General features: G+C 37.8%; 1 non-coding gene across 1 annotated transcript; it reads left to right on the forward strand.

The window, feature by feature from the left end:
* The first annotated feature begins 12,615 nt into the window (after nt 1–12,615).
* LOC123649570 lies at nt 12,616–12,743 on the forward strand. Its single transcript, XR_006739070.1, has one exon. It is a non-coding gene; the product is annotated as a small nucleolar RNA SNORA25 (small nucleolar RNA).
* Nucleotides 12,744–21,026: the final 8,283 nt, after the last annotated feature.

A 21,026-nucleotide genomic window follows, 5' to 3' on the forward strand; every position in this document is an offset into this window, starting at 1 on the left:
GCTTGGAGAAAGTGAAATATAATGTGATAGCCTGGTTATGCCAAGGATGCCTCTCATGTCCATTGGGGCGTATATATTCAAATGGCCCTTGAGAATTATTCTAAATTTCATCCCTGATTTTTAAAAAAAATTCTCATGTTTTGGAGAAATAAAAAGTCACATATGTAGTATCATTTTTCAAAGTCTTGAGTGTTAGGAAAACAAGTGTGCTTATTACATCTTCTCTGCATAGGGAATAAAGGAGTGCAATTTGTTAATGAATCAAATATCTGTACAAGGGTTATTAAAACAGATAAGGCTTTAAAGGAAATTCCCTCCCACTGTTAGGGAAACCAGAGAGGGAAAACCCGCTATGATGTTTCTGATTGCTTCCAGCAAATCAAAAGATCTTAAGGTAAAGCTTTTGCTATAAGTGTTGAAGGCAAATATTGACTTGTTTTCATCGATTGGCAAGCTATTATCACCTGAGATGTGAACATACTTATATTTTCCTCTGGCAGCTGTATTAATTGGCTCCTTTGATTATGAGGTAATACTCTGCACATGACTAAATTAGCAGGCAGAGATAAGCTTAACACAGCCCAAGTTTGTTTGTAATTTGCTTGTCATCTTTTTCAGTGGCTTCTTGAAACTACTGCAAATTGCTCAGTTGATTTTAATGCTTCTCTTCAATTGAATTAGAATCATTAAATACTTTGAGCTTTTATTTTTACTTTTTTTTCCCTATCCGATTTACTTAGTGATCCTTGGATGTGTAAGATGAGATTTCCCATCACTTTTACCAAGGTGGGGCTATTTTCTTTCCAAAAAGGTGTCTCAAAGCACCTTGTGTTTCCTGCCAGATTCTCCCTGCACCTCAATGCAAGAAAGCTGGCAAAGTTAACGAGCTATTGCAAGCAGATATACTGTAAGCCATGAATGAGGACTAAAAGCCATAAACATTAACAAGGATTCATTAAAACTTGGCTTTCAAATGAATGCTCTGAACTTTTCTTTATCCGAATAAAGGTATTGTCACTTATGAAAGTCGAATGTCCCTTGTTGAACATTCAACTTTTAACTCAAGCTGTAATATATACTTTACACGCTTAGTGTTTTATCTGTAAAATGGATTGCAATAGGTCTTCTATTGTCTTTTCAAACCTATGTATTTTACTTTTTAAAAGTCATCAAAGTTTTAAAAATCAATCTTGGTTTTCAAATTAAACAGCCATTACAGGGGGCATTTATTAAATTAAAAGGGGATTGAAATGGATGGTCCAACACTTTGTTTCCTTTCCATGATTAGAATTCCTCTTTCTCTTCTTCTACTATTTGACTTTCTAAGGCCAGTGGTACCCAATCTTTTTGGCACCAGGGACCAATTTCATGGAAGACAATTTTTCCACAGATGGCAGGGTTTTGGGGGGATGGCAAGCAATGAGGAATGGCTGTAAATACAGATGAAGCTTCGCTTGCTCACCCACCATTCACCTCCTGCTGTGCGGCCCCTTTCCTAACAGGCCAGGCCCAGTACCGGTCTGGGGTTTGGGGACTGCAGTTCTAAGCCATTAACAGGCGCCATTTACAGACCTCTCAGATGCCGACTTATCTGATTTATCCTTACTTTCTAGAGTTCTGTGTTCACTTTATGCTCTTCTGACCCTCCTAGCTATCCTAACCCTTCCTGGCCCTTCTATCATCCCTGACTCTCCACATAGCTTAGCTGGTCGGTGATGACTGAGAGTTATTTTTGTCTGTGTGTTTCTTTTGTCTTGTTGAGGGGTGGTTTCTCAAAATGTTGGTCTTCCTAGAATTGCCACTTATCAACTCAAGCACCTAAAATAAACGTGGTTTTGTTAAAAACACTGAGTTTACTAATATTTCAAGAGAAGTCCCTTAACTGCCAATCTCCCCTTCCCACCCCAAGATTATTTCTGCTCCTAACTTCCCTCTAGATAGAAATTTGTTAGTGATGCTAACCTGGGCAATCTGTTTTCCTACTGAATATTGTGACTTGTTGCCATGCTTTCTGGTCATAGGCACTTACTGTCAAAGTACTTCATAAGTCATAATCTTTTACAAAGATATACTCTTGCCCTACCGATTTTGGACACTTACCAGTCAGAACCCTAAACCAAGCATTGCCTTTTATAACTGTTTTAAAGTTTTTAAATTTCTTTTTAGAGACAGGGTCTTGCTGTGTCACCCAGCCTGAAATGCAGTGGTACAATCATAGCTCACTATAACCTTCAACTCCTCAGCTCAAGGGATTTTTCTGCCACAGCCTCCCAGGTACCTGGGACTATAGATGTGTGCCACCATACAGAGGTAATTTAAAATTTTTTTTGGAGAGATGGGCTATCACTATGTTGCCCAGGCTGGTCTTGAACTCCTGGCCTCAAGCAATCCTCCTGTCTTTGCCTTCCAAATTCCTGGGATTACAAGTGTGACCCACACACCTGGTTTCCTGTTCTGAATTAAAAAAAAAAAAAAAAAAGAGACCATTAACATTTCATCTGGAGGAAAATTAGATCATACTATTATTGTGATATACTATTATTTTTGTCTTGCTCTTTGGAAAGGTTTAGAGAAAGCTTTCATGAGACACAGATGTATAACAAGGGATGGGAAGGCTGAATCTTTCAAGGCTGAAATGAGTATGATGATACTATGGACTGAAGCATCCCCTAAAATTCATATGTTGAGGCCTTAACCCCTAAGGGGGGACCTTTGGGAGGTGATCATGTCATAAGGGTGGGGCCCTCATATGGGATTAGTGCCCTCATATGAAGAGATAAAAAAGAGATGATCTCTCTTTCTACTACGTGAAGGCACAGCAAGAAGACTGCTGTCTGCAAAACAGGAAGAGAACCCTCACCAGGAACTGAATCAGCCTGCATCATTTCTTGGACATCTCAGCCTCCAGAACCCGAGAAATAAATTTCTGTTGTTTAAATCTCCCAGCCCCTGGTATGTGTTGTAGCAGCCCAAACTAATGCATATGGATACCAGGAAGTTTTCCCCCTTCATATCTTCTCCGAAGCCAACTAGCTGGAGTGTCAGTTTAAAAGAGGTCTTTCTTTGGCTACCTTGTCCTATCAAGGTAACGAACAGAAAGCTTTTAAGAGGTTATTGGTTACATACACCTTAATATGAATTTGACTCTCTCTTATTTCTCTGACAACTTTCAGAAATTAGCACTTTGGAGAATTAAACATTTTGGTAAGGTTGGTTTGAGAAAGAAATGACTGTATATACACTGGGATGTCCACCGGGATTTTTTTCTCTCCCGTGGTCCATAAAATTAAGTAAGAACGTAAGTTGAAAATGAAAGGTGCTATTTATCCATATGTTCTGTTTGGAGAGCTACTTGTAACTGGGACTAGCCACCTCCTTTTCAGGCTTCAAGAGAAGCTCCAAAGCTCATCTTTCTACTTCACAATTACCTACATCGTTAGCCCTGTCATCATATTTATTGTCTCCCTGCCAATGTAAACCCAGAAATGGGAAATGGAAGTAAATTCGAGGAGCCTCTCTCTTCTCCCGTGGTGGAGGAGATGTATGCTTCGCCTCCCCGCAATTAGAAAAGGAAGAGAGAATAGCCAGTAATGTTTGTGGGGAACTAAACTGCCTCTTTTCTCCATTAAAGCAGAACTAGGGGTTGTCTCTTTTAAGAGTTGGTCAGGCACTAGCTCTGCTCACTGCCTAATGTTCCTGAGGGCACAGAAGGCTCAGAGCAGAAAACTGGTACAAGCAAGAGAGGAGAATCGACAAAGAAGCCAGCATCCCGAGATACATGCTTTTGTTATTGTTCAGTGGACATGGTAGGAGTGGCTGAGCCTGATGTACAGTGTAGACGTCTCCACAAAGCCAGCAAAGGGCTTCCGATTGGTCCACCTGTGGTGGGAACTAGGGAAGGGAAGGGGTGAAAGATGTCACAAGAGCCTGATCTCCCATTTCAAGAAAATGTGCATTACAGAGGTCCCCACAGGACTTCCTGCAGAAACCACATCTGGGCTCCAAGGGAGAGTGGCGCTGAGACATATGTCATGCAGAGATCATTGGCAATGCATATGAAAGAAGTAGAAACAGAGAGGATCACATGGTTTCCCAGGAAATGAAAGCCATAGATTCAAAAATATGAGATGAACCAATTAAAGAAAAAAATATCAAATATTAAATATTAAAACAAAACTATTCAAATAACCCAAATTAGCTAAAAGTATGTACTTCAGTCAGATGTCACTAAAAGAAACACCCCTCCATGGGGAAGAGACGCTCAATATGGCACAGTAGGGGACGCTTATTCAAAAAGTAAAACCACTTCTTTTACTGCCAACAAGTTTAGACTTCTTAAATGCTGCAATGACATTAATTTTGGTACTACTGAGCATTGACCTAGCTCGTATGAGATGCTGTAGACAGTGCATGGTAGACAGTGCATGTCTGTGAATCACACTTTTGAAATGAACTGTCAGTTCCTTGTGGTTTATGTGCATTTTGCCCCATGTAACGCAGCTATTGCAGCACATACATATTGGATTGGCCATAGTTCAAAATTGTATCCAAAATAATTCAACTTACACAAAAATAAAAATGACAGAGGCCAAGTTAGGAGTTGGAATATCATCAAATGTGACTTGAGATCTTGAATGAATGCAAACAGAGCCGCTTATGCTAGTAGACAGACAGAAGCCTGAACGGAAAGATAACAGGTGGACTTCCAAGGTGAGGGTATGGAATAAGGAGTAAGGGCTGTTTGAGTTAGTGCTAGCGCTGTGCACCAAAGCCTATGTTCTCTTCGTCAGTTTCAGCAGACAGAAGAGCCACCTCTCCTTACTTGACTTAAGCAGCTTGTCCAGGCTACATATTGAAGAAGAATTTAGTATTTGAATAATCCCTCCCTGAGGACTGACATATTAGTTATATATAAGTATAGTCATATTTAGTTATATATACAGTCATATAGTAGTTGTTGTATATTGCCCATAGAAAGATACGGCAATCAATAGAAATAGTTAAATAGGCAGTTAAAAAGATGACTAATAAACATTGAATATCAATGTTTATTAAAGGAAATTATGATTTAATATTAAAATTATCATAGATTTAACTCCTTTATTTTTAGAAATTGACACTATAGACTAAATTCAATGCTGAAAGGAAGAAGAGATTCAACTTCAATTTTTATCTAGAGGTTTTAATTTGCACCTGATTTCCCATTAGCAATTGTTTAATATTTTTACAAGCCAAGAAACAGTAAACAATATAAATATCATGTTGATATTTATTAGTCTAATTAGTTGCACTTCCAAAATCCATTTAATATTCAATATTAAAAATTCCACGATCCTCTAAGGAAGAAATATCATCACCTATCACGAAATTAAGCAGAGCTTAAAGGATTACATAGTTTTTATTTTTTATGTTTTAATATGAATAATGCATATTAGGTATTAAATGGATTTGAATACAAGTGATTTTGGGGAGCCTGCGTCTTGTAAGTTAAGAAACAACCATTATAGTTTTCATGGAGAGCATCCGAGCTTATTGTTTTTATATCTCATTGTGATGAAGTACTTTGAATCATTAAAACCCTTCCCTCCCCCGCCGTGTGCATATAAGAGGCACGCATGCCATTTGACTGGAGTGTGTTATGCACTGTTCTCCACGGGCCTGAATGGAAGGTCACTTTGACCTGCTGCACATTTTTACTTAAGAACTGCTTTTAACAATAAGCCACTAGCGTACTTGTTTCTGGACTGACTTGAGTTTTTGGCACAATATGAAAAGCATTTGGAAAGTGTAAGTAAAAGCCTTCCGTTTCAGAAGAAATAATGGCCCCATTTGCCATGGAAACCAGAGGACTTTATAAAAATGCACTCAACTGTTTTCTGTAGTGAGCCTAAAATTATTCTAAAAATAAATCGTATTCCTGGCATCTGCTAGCCAATGCACAAAGATTGCATCTCATAAGGTTTTCCCTCTCAGAGAAAAATGCCATGCCGTTCGGATATTTCATTTTTCCTATTGTGCAGAAGATATAAGGAAATATGTGTGTTGCACAAAGTAGGGACTCAATAATGACTTTTTAATTAAATAATTAAATTAAATGCCTTTTGAAAGGTAGCAGATAATAATTTGAGTAACTTAAGGAGACCAAATATAGGGCTTTTCTTCAAAATTAGAATGGGGCATGTTAAAATTTTTGTCTTCTTTTCTACAGATAATTTTTATTTTTGCCATGGGAAACTAACAAAATAGAATGTTAAATGATTATGAAAATTTTAGCAGCAAATATGAGTGAATAGAAACAAGGAGCCACCGTTTCTGATCCAAATGCCTTAGCTGAGAGGCAGAGTGAGGGCATGAAGCCACGCACCTGCTCAGTTGTGGGTACACAGGGCTGTTGCAAGGGGATCTAGTACTTAATTGAAGTCTAAAGAGGTCTCATGCTGGAAGGCAGAATGCTATATGTTACCTGGAAGGCCAAGCTGACATGCCAAAAGTGCGACAGGCCAGAGCAAATAAAATCCCTAAAATGCAACATGGAAAGAGGCAAGATAAAGTCCAGACAGGCAAAATTCATGTTCATATACACATGTCCTTACTGGCTTAAGAATATAGTCAGAAAGTAATAGACTCATACCGCACAGATCAGTCCCTTGGTTTATATATATTCACTAATTCAGTTTTCTTTCAACTAATGTGCATCTAGTGCCTCTGTGTTCCAGGTAGGAATAAAGAAATGACTGATCCCAACCCTCAAATATTTAGTGCTCTGCAGTGGTACAAGGTGTCTAAAACTCCTCAGATGTTACTATGAAAAGGAGAGAAAATTGCTACCTTAAACTCTGTTTGGAGATGTGACCAAAGAATTTTCAAGAGGAGATTTTGGCTTATTGGCTCCATTGCACATAACTCACAGGGCCGTGATGTATTATTTATTGTTAATACCAGGATACATTTGAGGGTGAATCAGGGTCTGTTTAATAACTTCCCTGGGGTATAGGTGTGAACTGAGACTCCTTGGTAGATCAATACACATTAGTACTCTCTCCATATATGCCTGATTATTTTTGGAAATGAAACAATTTCTTATCTGTATGATTGACCATCAATTTATTGGTAGGGATTCTTAAGGGCCTTTATTTTATAATTTGATTGGCAATGGATAAATTACTAAAATTGCATGCATTTAGAGCCTTGTGGGGACACTTGCTGACCCCAGCTCTGGGTGCTGATGGCAGAGGTTTAGCCTGGCAGGCAAGCTTGTGTTTCAGGAACATGGCTCCGCTTTGGTTAACACTTTTATGAAGAGTTAGGTGAAGTGATGGAAGACCCGCTTATCATATTTGCCCATAACCCAATGTTGGTAGGGTTAATGAATCCCCTGGCTCCATGAAGTTATTAATAAGCTAGAACAATGAGATCATTTTTAAAAGATGGTGCATTACGGAGATACATGCAAGACAGCACTTAAATTTAAACAAAAAATAAATCTATTGCATAAATATGAGAAGGAAGAAATATAGCCAAACAGCAGTATCTTTCAAAGAACAAATACATCTTAGCTATTAATTCCTGCTCTATGATGTAGTATAGCATAAAACTTTGGCAGAGATTTGATAGAAGGGAGTCATGCTTTAGCTGGATAATTGGGCTAGAACGTACCTTCCAAATCCTGAAATTCTACAGGCTTGGAACTGTGATAGAACAGCCTATATCTTATTCCTATCTGTCCCCTAGTTAAAGATGGCACTAAAACATTTTTTGTACAAATCAATAGGTGCATTAGGAACTCTGAGCACTTAAATGATGGAGCTGACAGGTTTGGTAGAAATCCGTATCATCTTTCACTTGTGCCTCATCTTTCCCCTTAACTGGGACCTTCATACCCAATCTCCCACCCTCTCATTGCCTGTTCTCATTCCTTCCTTTGTAAACACAGTTAGAAGATTGAGAATCAGCCTACAAAACTAAGAAGAACTCAATTTTGGGAAGGCAGTTCTTGTAAATGAGAAATAAAATCTTTTTTTCTCTCCATGCCAACGCATTACTTATATAAGATTTATCAAACATATCTAGACAATAACCAGCAACCTCACCTCACAGCTAGTGAGCAGACTGGTTTGAACAAGATTTTCCTGGAAAATCTTGTTATCCTCACCCATATTTACTTTTGTTTCTCCTGGAGGCAGAATGTTGCTGGCGGATACAGGCTGAGTGTTTATGTTGTATTTATACACATCCAGGAGAAGAGAGGGAGTGTTTATGTTTTCTGATCCATTCCATTCCCTCATGAAATTTAGAGATGCTGTTTTATCTTCTTTTGCCTATCTTAAATTCTCCTTCAATTAGCCAATAGGTTGAGGAACATGCAGATGACTACGGTTTGAATTACTTTACTGCCTAGACATACTGCTTAAATCCACAGGATAGCTACCCATTGGTCATTGCATTTCACATTATGCCCAGCTGGACTTAGCTAGCCTAAGAGCAATAACTTTCTCTTTTGTGATTGTTATTTAAAGATAGAGTATTAAAAGGGTATGTGTCAAAGCAGTTTAAAATTATATTCTATAGGCATATAATCTATTAAAAACTGGGAGCAGTATTTCATCTATAAATTAGTGATTCTTTAATTCTAGAGCTGATAGAACTCCTGTTATAGTTATTCTTAATGCAGTAGCTTAAAATCGCTCTACCAGACTCTGCTGCAAAGTAAACTTCAGTCGAGCAGTTCTATTATCCCCAAGATTTCTATTATTTAATGTGAATTGCTTTTTTTCTGATATTTAAAAAAATTTAAGTAGGTATTGTTGTGAAGAGATGATAGAACTTCATCACTGCATCGACAGCCCTTATCTAAAAAGCCACACATTTTAAAAACAATTTCAAACCCTCTAAACTCTACAAATCTCTCTCTCTCTCTGTGTGTGTGTGTGTGTGTGTGTGTGTGTGTGTGTGTGTGTGTGTGTGTTTGTACTGTTCTGATGATTAGGTGTTGCAATCATCTGTCTATCCAGTTTTGCCAAGACTATCCGTTCATTTTATAACAATATATTTAGACACGAAAGAGACGTATATGAAGCTGAGCTCTGAGACATCCTATTCTTGCTTATGAATGGAGGCTCATCTCCCTGTTTGCTGGAAGAACACATTTGAATATAGGATGTGGCAAACTGATGAATATGCCTATTCTCAAAACAAATGATTTTTTAGTTTGTCCAATGATGAGTAAACTTATTGGACGTGAATGACATGTTAGCAAAAAGGAATTTAGCAATGTGTTGATCAGTTCTAAGCATGCATTGATCTCTGCAGCCTGAAAATGCATATTGACACTTCTTTTAAATCCGTATAGTCAATATCACTTGAGACATGTGCATTTGTAATTTTTGGTAAATTTGGATTCTCTTAGGAATTAAAGTAGATACAGGCATTTTATTGACTTGAACACTGAATGTGGGTTTGCAGTGGCTAGCTGATCACCAGGTGGGAATGTGATAGAAGGAATTCAAGCACAGTACACAGTAGGTGCTCAACAATTACTTGCAAAAATTGTTTAATGTGTCCTAATTTACTCTTTTTTTTTTTTTCTGATAGCTCTTCTTCTTTTTTCTTTTTAACCATCCTTCCTTGGAAGATATAACAAGCATAAACAAGCACAAGCCTAAAGTAATGTCTGTCTTCAGAGGAAACAGAAACATATTTAACACTCTTAGGTAATAGCCAACTAAACTACAGATTATAAACATATAGATTTAAATACATATAGGGTTTAAAGTAGAAAAGATGGTACTAAATTTTCTTTGAAGACACGAGAATTTTCAGATAATTTGAAACACTGTATTAGATGGGCAGGCCGCTCTGTGACTTTGAGCAAATTACTTAATTGTTCCGTGACTCATTTTTTCATCTTAAAATGGGGCAAGTGGTAGCTCTAACACATACAGCTATTGTGCTGAGTTAATATAAATAAAATTCTTTAAACAGTGGCAAAAATAACTATTATATGCATATTTCTATTACTGATATTAATATTTGATAAAGCACAGATATTTCAAATGTTTTTCGTTACCGCTGTCTCTACTAAGGTAGCATGGTGATCATTCATGACTATGAGAAAATAACAGCAGAATTGTACTAAATAATATGATATTGAACAAGATTTCAATTATGCAGTATCATCAAATATTTAATTTTCTCCATTGGAAGATGTTATGGCTAAGTGATCACACCGGCGATGTCAAATCCTGTGTAAGAAAATTGAAGGTCATCTTGCTAAGTGTTATTTATTTAACTGACCTGATACTGTGTGATGTTTTTGATGGGGAAAGGTTAATTTACAAACATCAAGTATTTTACCATAATATTCCAATGGTGGTATGAATTGGAAGAGCTTTTTGCTTCTACACAAAGTGGTTAAAAGATGCTGTGATTTTGCAGTTGCTATGGTTTTACAGTTGCTATTTCCTCTGGTTTTTTTTTGTTGTTGTTTGTTTGTTTGGTTTGGTTTTGTTTTATCTCCCTGGAATTAGTACCTGCTTCATCACCATCTAATGCTATCTCAGAGTGGCTTTTGACCCTAGACTGTTTTGCCAAGCATGACTTAGTAGAAATTGAAGGGGCCTTCATATGACACTAGACAGTTAACTTTTAAAATAGGTAACGTTAATTTTATCGATAATTCTAAATAGCTTGAAAAATGCGATCATCAAAAATTTGGAAACTAGTATTGCCTCTTTTTTACATCAGCAAAATTATGCTTGTCACAGACAGTCTGTTCCAATGAATGCTTACTTATTTTATAGAGACATTGTTGAAGAATCTGCCAAAATTTCCTGGGTGCTAAGCTTCAGGCAGTGTAGTGAAGTAGTTAAATGAGAGAGGAAAAAAGCTCCAAAACCCTGTAGCAGTAACTTGCTACTAGGTGGACTAAGTTGCCTGAAGGGAAGCCAAGACTAAGGAGGAGATTAAGGAAAAAAAAATCAAGCATTTTCTGTCAGAGTTGTGTATCACTAAGAAATTAAATGAGTATCGCCAAAAAGCTTCTTTTCAAAATAGTTTTTAAAAACCAGACTTCATTCAGTAGTTATCTTCTTTTTGTCCACTGTTAGCCTTATAAGGTACAAAGCTACACTGTGTTCCAGTAAATGCTTCTTTTGCATGAACAGAATTGGGAAATAGTCCTCAGTCATTCTTTCCTCAATGGTACTTTTCAAAGGAGTGTTGGGAATATTATCTTTTAATTTCTGATTTCAGGACACTGAGGCCACAAATTGGGATTTGTAGGGAGAACTTTAGCTTTCAACCTAACCTTTTCAATACATGGGAATGTAGGTGGTTTCAGTCTGTAAAGGGACAAGGTTTATGCTTTGGCTCAAGACTCAATGAGGTGTTGCGCAGTTTGAGCTTTGGAAAGCACAATTGTGAAGAAAGGAGAGATGAAATAATCAGAATGGGTAAATGCTGCCTCTACCCTTGGTGGGCTGACAGCCGAATAAAAAACAGTTCCTTATTATAAAATTGCTAAATCTCTAGGCCTTAAACTTCTTTTTAAAAATTTATTTTTATTTTTTTATTAATTTTTTCTTTTACTTTTCTTTCTTTTTTTTTTTGAGACAGAGTCTCACTTTGTTGCCTGGGCTAGAGTGAGTGCCGTGGCATCAGCCTAGCTCACAGCAACCTCAAACTGCTGGGCTTAAGCGATCCTACTGCCTCAGCCTCCCGAGTAGCTGGGACTACAGGCATGCACCACCATGCCTGGCTAATTTTTTCTATATATATTTTTTAGTTGGTCAGATAATTTCTTTCTATTTTTAGTAGAGACAGGGTCTTGCTCAGGCTGACCTCGAGCTCCTGACCTCGAGCGATCCTCCCGCCTCGGCCTCCCAGAGGGCTAGGATTACAGGCGTGAGCCACCGCGCCTGGCCTTACTTTTCAAATTGATATATCATACTTGTATATAATTTGGGGACACATGTGATATTTTGATACCTGTATTCAATGTGTAATGATCAAAGTGAGGTCATTGGGGTATCTATTGCCTCAAAAATGTATCCTCTTTGTGTTGAGAACATTACAATTCTTCTCTTCTAGCTATTTTGTGATACACTATTAATTATTAACTATAATTTTCCTACTGTACTGACCCTAGAACTCATTCCTCCTCGCCAACGGTAGTTTTGTGCCCAGTAACCCACTTCTCTTCTTCCCTTCTCCCACTCCCCTTCCTAGATGCTGGTGACCACCATTCTGCCCTCTACCCCCCTGAGATCCACTTTTTTTAGCTCCCACATACGAGTGAGAACATGTGATCTTTGTCTTTCTGTTCCTGGCTTATTCCACTTATGTAATGTCCTCCAGTTCTACCTATGTTCCTGCAAATGACATTATTTCATTCGTTTTTATGGTTGAATAATATCACATTGAATACATATACCACATTTTCCTTATCCATTCATCTACTGATGGGTACTTGGGTGGATTCTACATTTTGGCTATTGTGAATAGTGCTACAATAAACATGGGAGTACAGATATCTCTGATTTCTGTTCTTTTGGATATATACCCAGCAATGGGATTGCTGGATTATATGATAGTTCTATTTTTAGTTTTTTGAGGAATAGGCCATTTCAAAGAGGTCATGTGGGACTGTGAAACCAAGAGCTCTTAATGCTATGACCAAAGACTGGAGTTCTCTATAGGATGCCATAGCACTCAATAGTGTTGTTTTTTTGTGAAGATATAAATTTTAAAAAAAGAAAGAAAGAAAAGAACAAAAAGGCCTAAACTCAATCTAACCCATTGATAATGGGGATTTGCAACTGGGAAACTGGGTGGAGAAAAACAATCCTTAAAAGTTCTATAATGACCAGTAATATAAATGTCCATGTTAGACAGAAAATAATTACAGGGAAATATTATATTTTCTATCTTAAATAGCAAAATAATTTAGCTGTTGAACTCCTTCAACTTCATTTTAATTTAAACTCTGTGAACCCTAAATTGTTCTAATTAAAGCCTGCCATTAACTTTTAAATCTCAACTTGGCATAAAAAATCTGGCATACAGTGATATTAAATATTTTTACCCAGTCATAAATTATCAAATTACTTTGTGAGATGTTTTTCACCAAAAACAAGATGAGCTAAGGCAATAGATGATGTGATCTGTATGATTTTTGGTAAGTGTATTATGCAACTGCAAAGAGCAATTTGTGTCATTTATTTTTTAATTGGGAAAGAAAGTAAAATGTTTCCATAGTTTCTAGGTGCAGATGGGATTCTGGAATCTCTGCAATTGGCAGAGGAGGAGGCGCTGGAAATGCTTTCGGCTGTGGAAACAAGTACTGAGTCGGAGTGAGGGTGAAAGTGTGAGGGCCCGACTTCCTCTTGTCCTGAGTGGCACACTCACATTCAGCCCTAACTTTCTTAGCGTTGATCACTGTCTTCAGCATTGTTTTTTTCTTTTTTTGAGACAGAGTCTTGCTCTGTTGCCCTGGCTAGAGTGAAATGGCATCATCACAGCTCACTGCAACCTCAAACAATTTTTTATTGATAAATGTTTACTGATTCTCCATATACAAGATCCTTTGAGAAATACAAAGGCAATAAGTTGTGTTACTCACATGGCATATAGTAGAGTCGAGGTGAAAAGACATATGTACATGAACAATATTAATAGCTCTGACACAATATAGTGTGTACATACCCAGTTAAGACTGCAAGGACAATTGTTACCACCGGGAAAGGCAGCCCCCTGCTCGCAGTCTGATGAGACCCACTGTTCACTTAGAACGCGCTGTGGGCTTGCAACATTTCTTTCCCGAGAATAAAGAGCCCTCAGTCTGGGCACATCGTCTCGTGCAGGGATATCTTCCTCTGTTCTGGGCTCAGTGTGAACGCCTGAGTTCTGCCTAAATGCCTGCCTGGATGGCCCTCAGGTTTGCTGTGTCTCAGACCCCCGGGGGAGGAGTGAGGATCCTTCCACTGAGCACGAAGTGAGATGCGTGGTTGGGGGCGCAGCGCATCCCTGGCCGTGGGGGACCCAGCGCAGCAGGGCCGCGGGGCGCTGGATCTTAGGCACCCTCTGTCTCCTCTCTGTCAGTAAACGCCGTATCGCTTGACATGTTTTCTGTTGTTTTTTCTCAGTGACCTTGAATCATGAACGGGTCGCTTCCTGGGGTGACACTTATCTGCCTTTGAACCTCCACACGACTTGCATCGTATTCCATCCTGAAAACGGAGCATCCCAAGAGCAGGGAGATAATCTGAGGCCAGCAGGGCGAAGCCCCAGGGGTCTGGGAGGATGCCTTGGGGAGGCCGGCTTTGAGCTGTGCACTGAGGATGGGTGGATTTTGATAAATAGGGAAGGACTCAGAGGCCCCCCAAGTTATGTGTTTGCCACACGGAAATTTATAGAGAATGGGAATTACAGGGTGTGTGCAGAGGCTGGAGCAAAGGTTCGTTTGGAAGGGAAAATTTCTATAGCAAATCAGTGGATTGAAAGGTTAGAAAAGTAGAACAGAACTGAGATGACATTATAGTCAGCTTGAAATTGATCCTCTAGATCAGTAAATGGCAATAGAGAACATGCATCAGGGAATCATTTTCAGAAGACAGATGCCCAATTGCCACGTAAGAATTTCAAATGGGGTGTAGGTTTAGACTGAGAAAACTCCCCGGGATGGATGTTGATGCACTCTAGTGATAACTGAAAATATCTTACCACTAGTAAGCACGAGCCCTGACCCCTCAGAGCAGGGGCACATCAGAAGAATGTCGGTCCTGCTACACCCCCGGGCAAGGCAGTGGCAATCCATACTCAGGACTTTTGAGCTGTGGAATGATGGAATCCATGTGCTTAGTGAAACACGAATAAAGCACAGTGGAAAGATGAAGAGGAATAAAGCATCCAATTCGGTTTACATGCTGCTTGAAACCATGATAGATTCAGGGACTCCATTAGGGTTGTAGCAGCTGGAATATAAACAAAGAGAGAAACATGAATGGATTTGGAAGATGAATTAGTGTTAGAAAGATGGGGGAACATAAAGTTCTTTCTGAGGATTGGAGCCTCTTTACAGGAGAAATTATGATACCATTAACAGAAATAGCAGTCATGCTTTAGGTATGTTCAGGTAAAGGAAAGAAGAGTGATGTAGGGGTTAAGATACAGTGTCAGACAGACCTGGATTTCAATCTTGGCTCAGTCTCTTTCAAGCAGTGCATCCTCAAGCATGTTTCTGGACCTCTTTTATTAAATATGATTAAATTGTTTCATCTGTAGTACGTCCCTCATGGTATTATGGAGTTGTGTTAGGGTTCTCCAGAGAAACAGAACCAACAGGGGATGTATATCTTTAGATTATATTTTTCTATATATCTCTATTTCTTTCTATCTATCTCCCTATCTATCTACTTATCTATCGAGAGACATTTATTATAAAGAATTGACTCATACAATCACAGAGGCTGACAAATCCCACCACCTGCAGGGTGAGTTGGCTCAAGACCCAGGAAGATACAATGCTTTAGTTCAAGTCTAAAGGAAGGAAAAGAACGATATCCCAGCTCAAGGCAGTCAGGCAGGAGGAGTTCCCTCCTATGCAGCCTTTTTTTTTCCTATTCAGGCCTTCGACTGACTGGATACGGCCCACTCACACTGGGGAGGACAATCTGTTTTACTCAGTGTACCAATTCAAATGTTAATCTTAGCCAGAAACACCTTCGCAGACACCCCTAGAGTAGTGTTTGATTCTGTAGCCCATTGACACATAAAATTAACCATTACAGAGGTCAAGTTGTATAATACATATACAAGGCTTGGTAGAGTGAGTTGTGTAGCTTGTGTGTTACATATAGTAAGTACTCAATAAAGCTCTTTGTTCAGGGTTTGAGAAGTGAAGCATGTGGAGTCATTCCATCATACTATGATGTTAGAGTCATAGAATTAGAATAATGAGATTTTTAACGAAACGAGCATACAGTCATTTGTTGATTAAGATGAGGAAGCACGAAGTGAAAAAGTGAATGGGACTCTATTGAAGTTTCAAGAACCAGGGAAGGTCAGTGGTGCTGGATGACAGAACACAAAACAAGGAAAGGGCTTCTGTATAGGAATTAGGTTATTGCAGGTGATCTTTGGAAGTTCAGCTTCAGCTGGCTTAAAGAGTCATTTTGAAATGCTTGCAAGATCAAGAGGCAGTCATGTATCAAGATGTATTTCCACATATTACCATGCTTGCTCAAGAAACTTACAATGGACATTATGTTACATTCCTAGGACTGCGTAACAAAGCACCACAGACACAAAGAGACATAAACAACAGAAATTTATGGGTTCGTAGGTCCGGAGGCTGCAAGTCCAAGATCAACATGACAGCAAAGTTGAAAAAGAAGTGGGGGAGTGAACCATATCTGGGGGAAGAGTAATTTCCCTGAATGCCCCAAATTCTAAAGGAAAGGAGAGTCTATGTCGTGGCCTGTTTATTTAGCAAACATGTATATACGGCCAGACACAGAGAGGGTAGATTCCATAGCTGCTGTCAAGCACCCGGAGAGCTCTTAGTGATGTTGTCCATTCTTCTATATCCCAAAATGTTCTTAAATTGGTTTCAGATATCAGAATTTCTATAGAGACAGACTTTCTGAATTTCAAGGAAAGCACATTTCTGGTCCACATTGGAGATTCTGTCTTCCATCTCTTTTTTGTTTCTGAGTTCTGCTGATGAAATAATTACAGATGATGTAACTCTGGTTTGTAAGCTTCTTGCAGGCAAGCCTAAGCCTTTTCAAGTCATGAGCTCCTGTTTTCAAAGATCTGTAATGAATGAAGAAAAGCATTGTAGCCATATTGACAGATGTTTGTTTTATATTTTTGTCATGAAAAGTTGCATGTATACATAAAACTAAAGAAGAGGTGGTATAATAAACCCAACACCTTTCTCCAATGCTTAAAATTTGGAAATATTTTCAAGTAATTTATAGAAATGTGGCCCATGGAACATAGGGGATTACCCCTCATTTCTGTACTTCCTAGAAGTGAAAATTAAAAAGAAAAGTAACAGAAGTAAAACTTCCTCTCAGTTACGGTGGTCTTAAATGATGGCTTGCAGCCCTATATTTAGAGACATTCTTCTCCCCAAAATAGCTCAAGTATTACTGGAAGGGATCTGGGTGTCATCTAATGAGAATAAATTACCCTTATAGCCCTTGTATAGACAATGAGCACATACACATCGTCTAAGGAAAAGTGTGGGCCTCTCTCTCTCTCTTTTTATTACCTTGGTAGTCAGATTTCCTTTTAGAACCTTTTCCCCACTCCAGCCTTCTGTGAGCGTGTGCTGTGACTTGGTTTTATTTGTGTGTAATTATACAGAGTGGGGATGAGGGAGAAAGATCTGACAGCGAGATGTCTTCAAGTGCCCCTTGCTCCCTAAGGAAGCCCCATTCACTACTCAGGATGTCTTTTCTGTGACCCTCTATAAACTACAGAGTATTTCTCTCTCTAAGGGTTCATTGTAGCCTGACCTCTCCTCGCAGGTCACAGAATCAGGCAGTTCACAAAGAAACTGTGCTCTGGGAGTCATGCGTGCTTCGCAGGCAAAATAAATGTAATCACTGTGGAACTTGTGTCTGGGCAAAGAGAGATTCTTAAGCAAAATGTGAGCTATTCTACTTGTTATTTAATAGTGACAAAATTTAAAAAAAAATGGAAAGAGAATGATCATAATTCTAAATGAAACTTTTTAAAAACTAACACTTGAGAATGTCTGGAGGAAGTTTTTGTGGTTACACATGGGACTCAGTTCTGGCCATTCAATTTCCAGGCTTTAAACCATAAGCATCAATAACTTACATAATAATGGACTCAAAGATTAGTAATAAAATGTTTGTAGTACATCTTCTCTCACTTTATGGAGGCACTGACCTTTCCCGTAGTGGGAAGACTGAGCAGTTTGCCAGCATCCACCCCCTGGACTCAATATTGTGGACAACTACATACAATTTAAAGTATTCCGCATCTAGAGTCCATTCTCCACTCTATTGTCACAGTATTCAGTTTCTTAGTAATATATAGGAACCGCTTTATTCTGCATGGTTGGAAGTTGCTATTTTATGTTTGGAAATGAATTATGTGTCAAGAACAGTGTGAATAACAAATATCTGTGTTACTGCCCAACTGATAATCACATGCTCTAAAATCTGTGCAAATATCATCAATATTGGGACTGATTTCTCAGCAACAAAGCTAAGTCCAAAAGTAACACTGTTTTAGAGCCATTCCTTGGCTCTAAAATGAACACCTTTATGCTATTTATCTCCACAATCTTCTCCTTTTGAGTAGAATTTTTTGCCTTAAGACAATCGGCAGGTAGTACATAACAGCAATGGGCATTCAAATCATAGACAGCTAATTGTCCCGATTTAGAAGGAAAGTAACATTTGTATTAGTATGGGAAAAGGCTTCAGATAGCTTAGCATTAAATGGGAAAAATTCTAGAAGAGAGACCGAATAGGAAAGCAGCATTCTGGTAATGAAAATGTAAATCCCGTCTTTTAATGGAAATGCTAAAATTTTGGACATAGAGGGAACCGCAGAAGTCTTCTGGTCCAGACGCCCTATGCACAGGGGAGATAATTGAAGTCTAGTGATGTTAGACGATTTGCCAAAGTACAGCCTGATTGCTCAAAATGACTGCTAACCAAATCTCTCAATAACCGCTATTTTTCACTCTATCACTTTTCTTCACACTGATTTATCTGTGTGATGGTGATACAATGAATAACTCACGCCTTGATAAGACTTCTGAGAAAATTTTTGTTCTCAAGTGAGAAACTTCTGCTTAACTGAATTTGGAAGAGTAATTTTGCTCTTGCTCTGAGTGTGTGTGTGTGTAACACATTATTGAGATATATATATAAAATTCACATTCTGTGAAATCTACCACTTTTAAGTGTAGGATTCAATGTTTCTTAGTGTATACACTATTGATATACAACCATCACCACAATCAACTTTAGAACTTTTTTATCACACCAAAAAGAAACCCTATACACATTAGCAATTATTGTCCAATTCTTTCCTACCCTGCAGACCTAGGTAACAATTAATCTGTTTTCTGTCTCTATAGAGTTGTCTTCTGGACATTTCATAAAAATGGAATAATATAATATGTGGCATTTCGTGACTGGCTTCTTTCACTTAGCATAATGTTTTTGAGTCTCATCTATGAAGTATATGTACTTCATCTCTCTTTATGCCTTTATAATATTCCATTGTGTGGCTATGCTACAATTTATTTAAGCCTATCATCAGTTGCTGGAAATTTGTGTTTTTCTCCCCATTTTTTTGGCTACTAAGAATAATGCTTATTTGAAAATTCATATACAAGTTTTTGTGGGGACAAAGGTTTTCATTACTTTTGATTATATACTAGAAACGGAATTACTGGTTCCAACCACATGTTCAACATTTTGAAGAACCATCAGACTGTTCTTTGAAGGTGGCATATCATTTTATATTGCTACCAGACATGTGTGAGGGTTTTAATTTCTCCACATCCTTTCACTTTCTGGAGGGAATCCCTTGAACTAAAAATATTCAAATTTTGGTGAAGTCAATTTATTTCTTTTTTTCTTTTGTTGTTTACATTTTGTTGTCATGTTTAAGAAGAGCTGTCTAAACAAAGGACACAAAACGTTACTCTGTTTTTTCTAACAATTTTGTAATTTTAGGTCTTGAAATTTCGTCCATGATCTATTTTGAGTTAATTTTTGTGTATTTTGCAAGGAAGGGACTCAAATTTATTTATTTATTTTTTTGCATGAGAATATCCAGTTATCCTACCCCATTTGTGAAAAGACTATTCTTTTCTCATTGAATTGTTTTGTTATCCTTTTCAAAAAGCAAGTGAACATCAGTGTAATGGTTTATCTTGAACTCTGAATTCTGTTCCATTTATTTCATATATATATCTCCTTATGGCACTACCATACTGTCTTGATTACTGTAGTTTTGTAGTAAGTTTTGAAATTTGGAAGTACTAGTTATACCTTATTCTTCTTTTTCAAGATTATTTTGACTATTATGGGGCCCCTGAATTTGCATGTTAGTTGTAAGATCAAAATTTCTTCAAAAATGCCAGCTGGGATTTTGATAGGGATAGTGTAGAAACTGTATCCTTTAATAAGGATAGTGTGGAAACATTAAAATGGAGTATTGCCACTTTAATAATATTAAGTCTTCTTGTTCAGGAGCCCACGATAATTTGCATTTATTTAGACTTCTTTAATTTCATTTAATGATATTTTGTAATTTTCAAAGTATAAACTTCGCACTTCTTTTGTTAACATTTTTCCTAATACTGTATTCTTTTTGGATGCTATCATAAGTGGACTTGTTTTACCAATTTAATTTTCAGAATATTCATTGCTAAAATGTAGAAATAGAATGATTATTGTATATTGATAAAACAACCCTGCAATCTTGCTGAAGTTGTATATTTTTATAATATTTTTTTAAGCAATTCCTTAAAATTTTCTGTATGCAAGATTATGTTATCTGCAAATAAAGGTAGCTTTACCTCTTCCTTCAAGTCTGGAAGATTTTATTTAATTTTCTTGCCTAGTTTTCCAGGCCAGGACCTGCAGTATCATGTAGAATAGCAGTAGTTAGGGGCAGATGTCATTATTTAGGTTTGGCGTGTTCTTCTTCAAGGCTACATTACTTGTTGGAGACCTTTGTTCTTTTTAATTACAGATATTTACATTACTCTATTTGCACCAAATGGCATACTTGTGTGATTATTGTAACTTTATGGTGAGTCTTGAAAGTGATCTTATTTAAGTCCTCCAACTTTATTGCTCTTTGTCAAGATTTGTTTTGGCTGATACAGATCTCCTCATACTTTTAAATAAACTAGTCCTTTCCTTTAAAAATAAAGCCAGTTGGTATTTCAATTGGCATTACATTGACTTTATAGATCCATTTGGGGGCAGTTGACATTTATTAATGCTGAGTATTTAACTCAT

The sequence above is a fragment of the Lemur catta genome, chromosome 13 (genome assembly GCF_020740605.2).
Source record: "Lemur catta isolate mLemCat1 chromosome 13, mLemCat1.pri, whole genome shotgun sequence".
NCBI lineage: Eukaryota > Metazoa > Chordata > Mammalia > Primates > Lemuridae > Lemur > Lemur catta.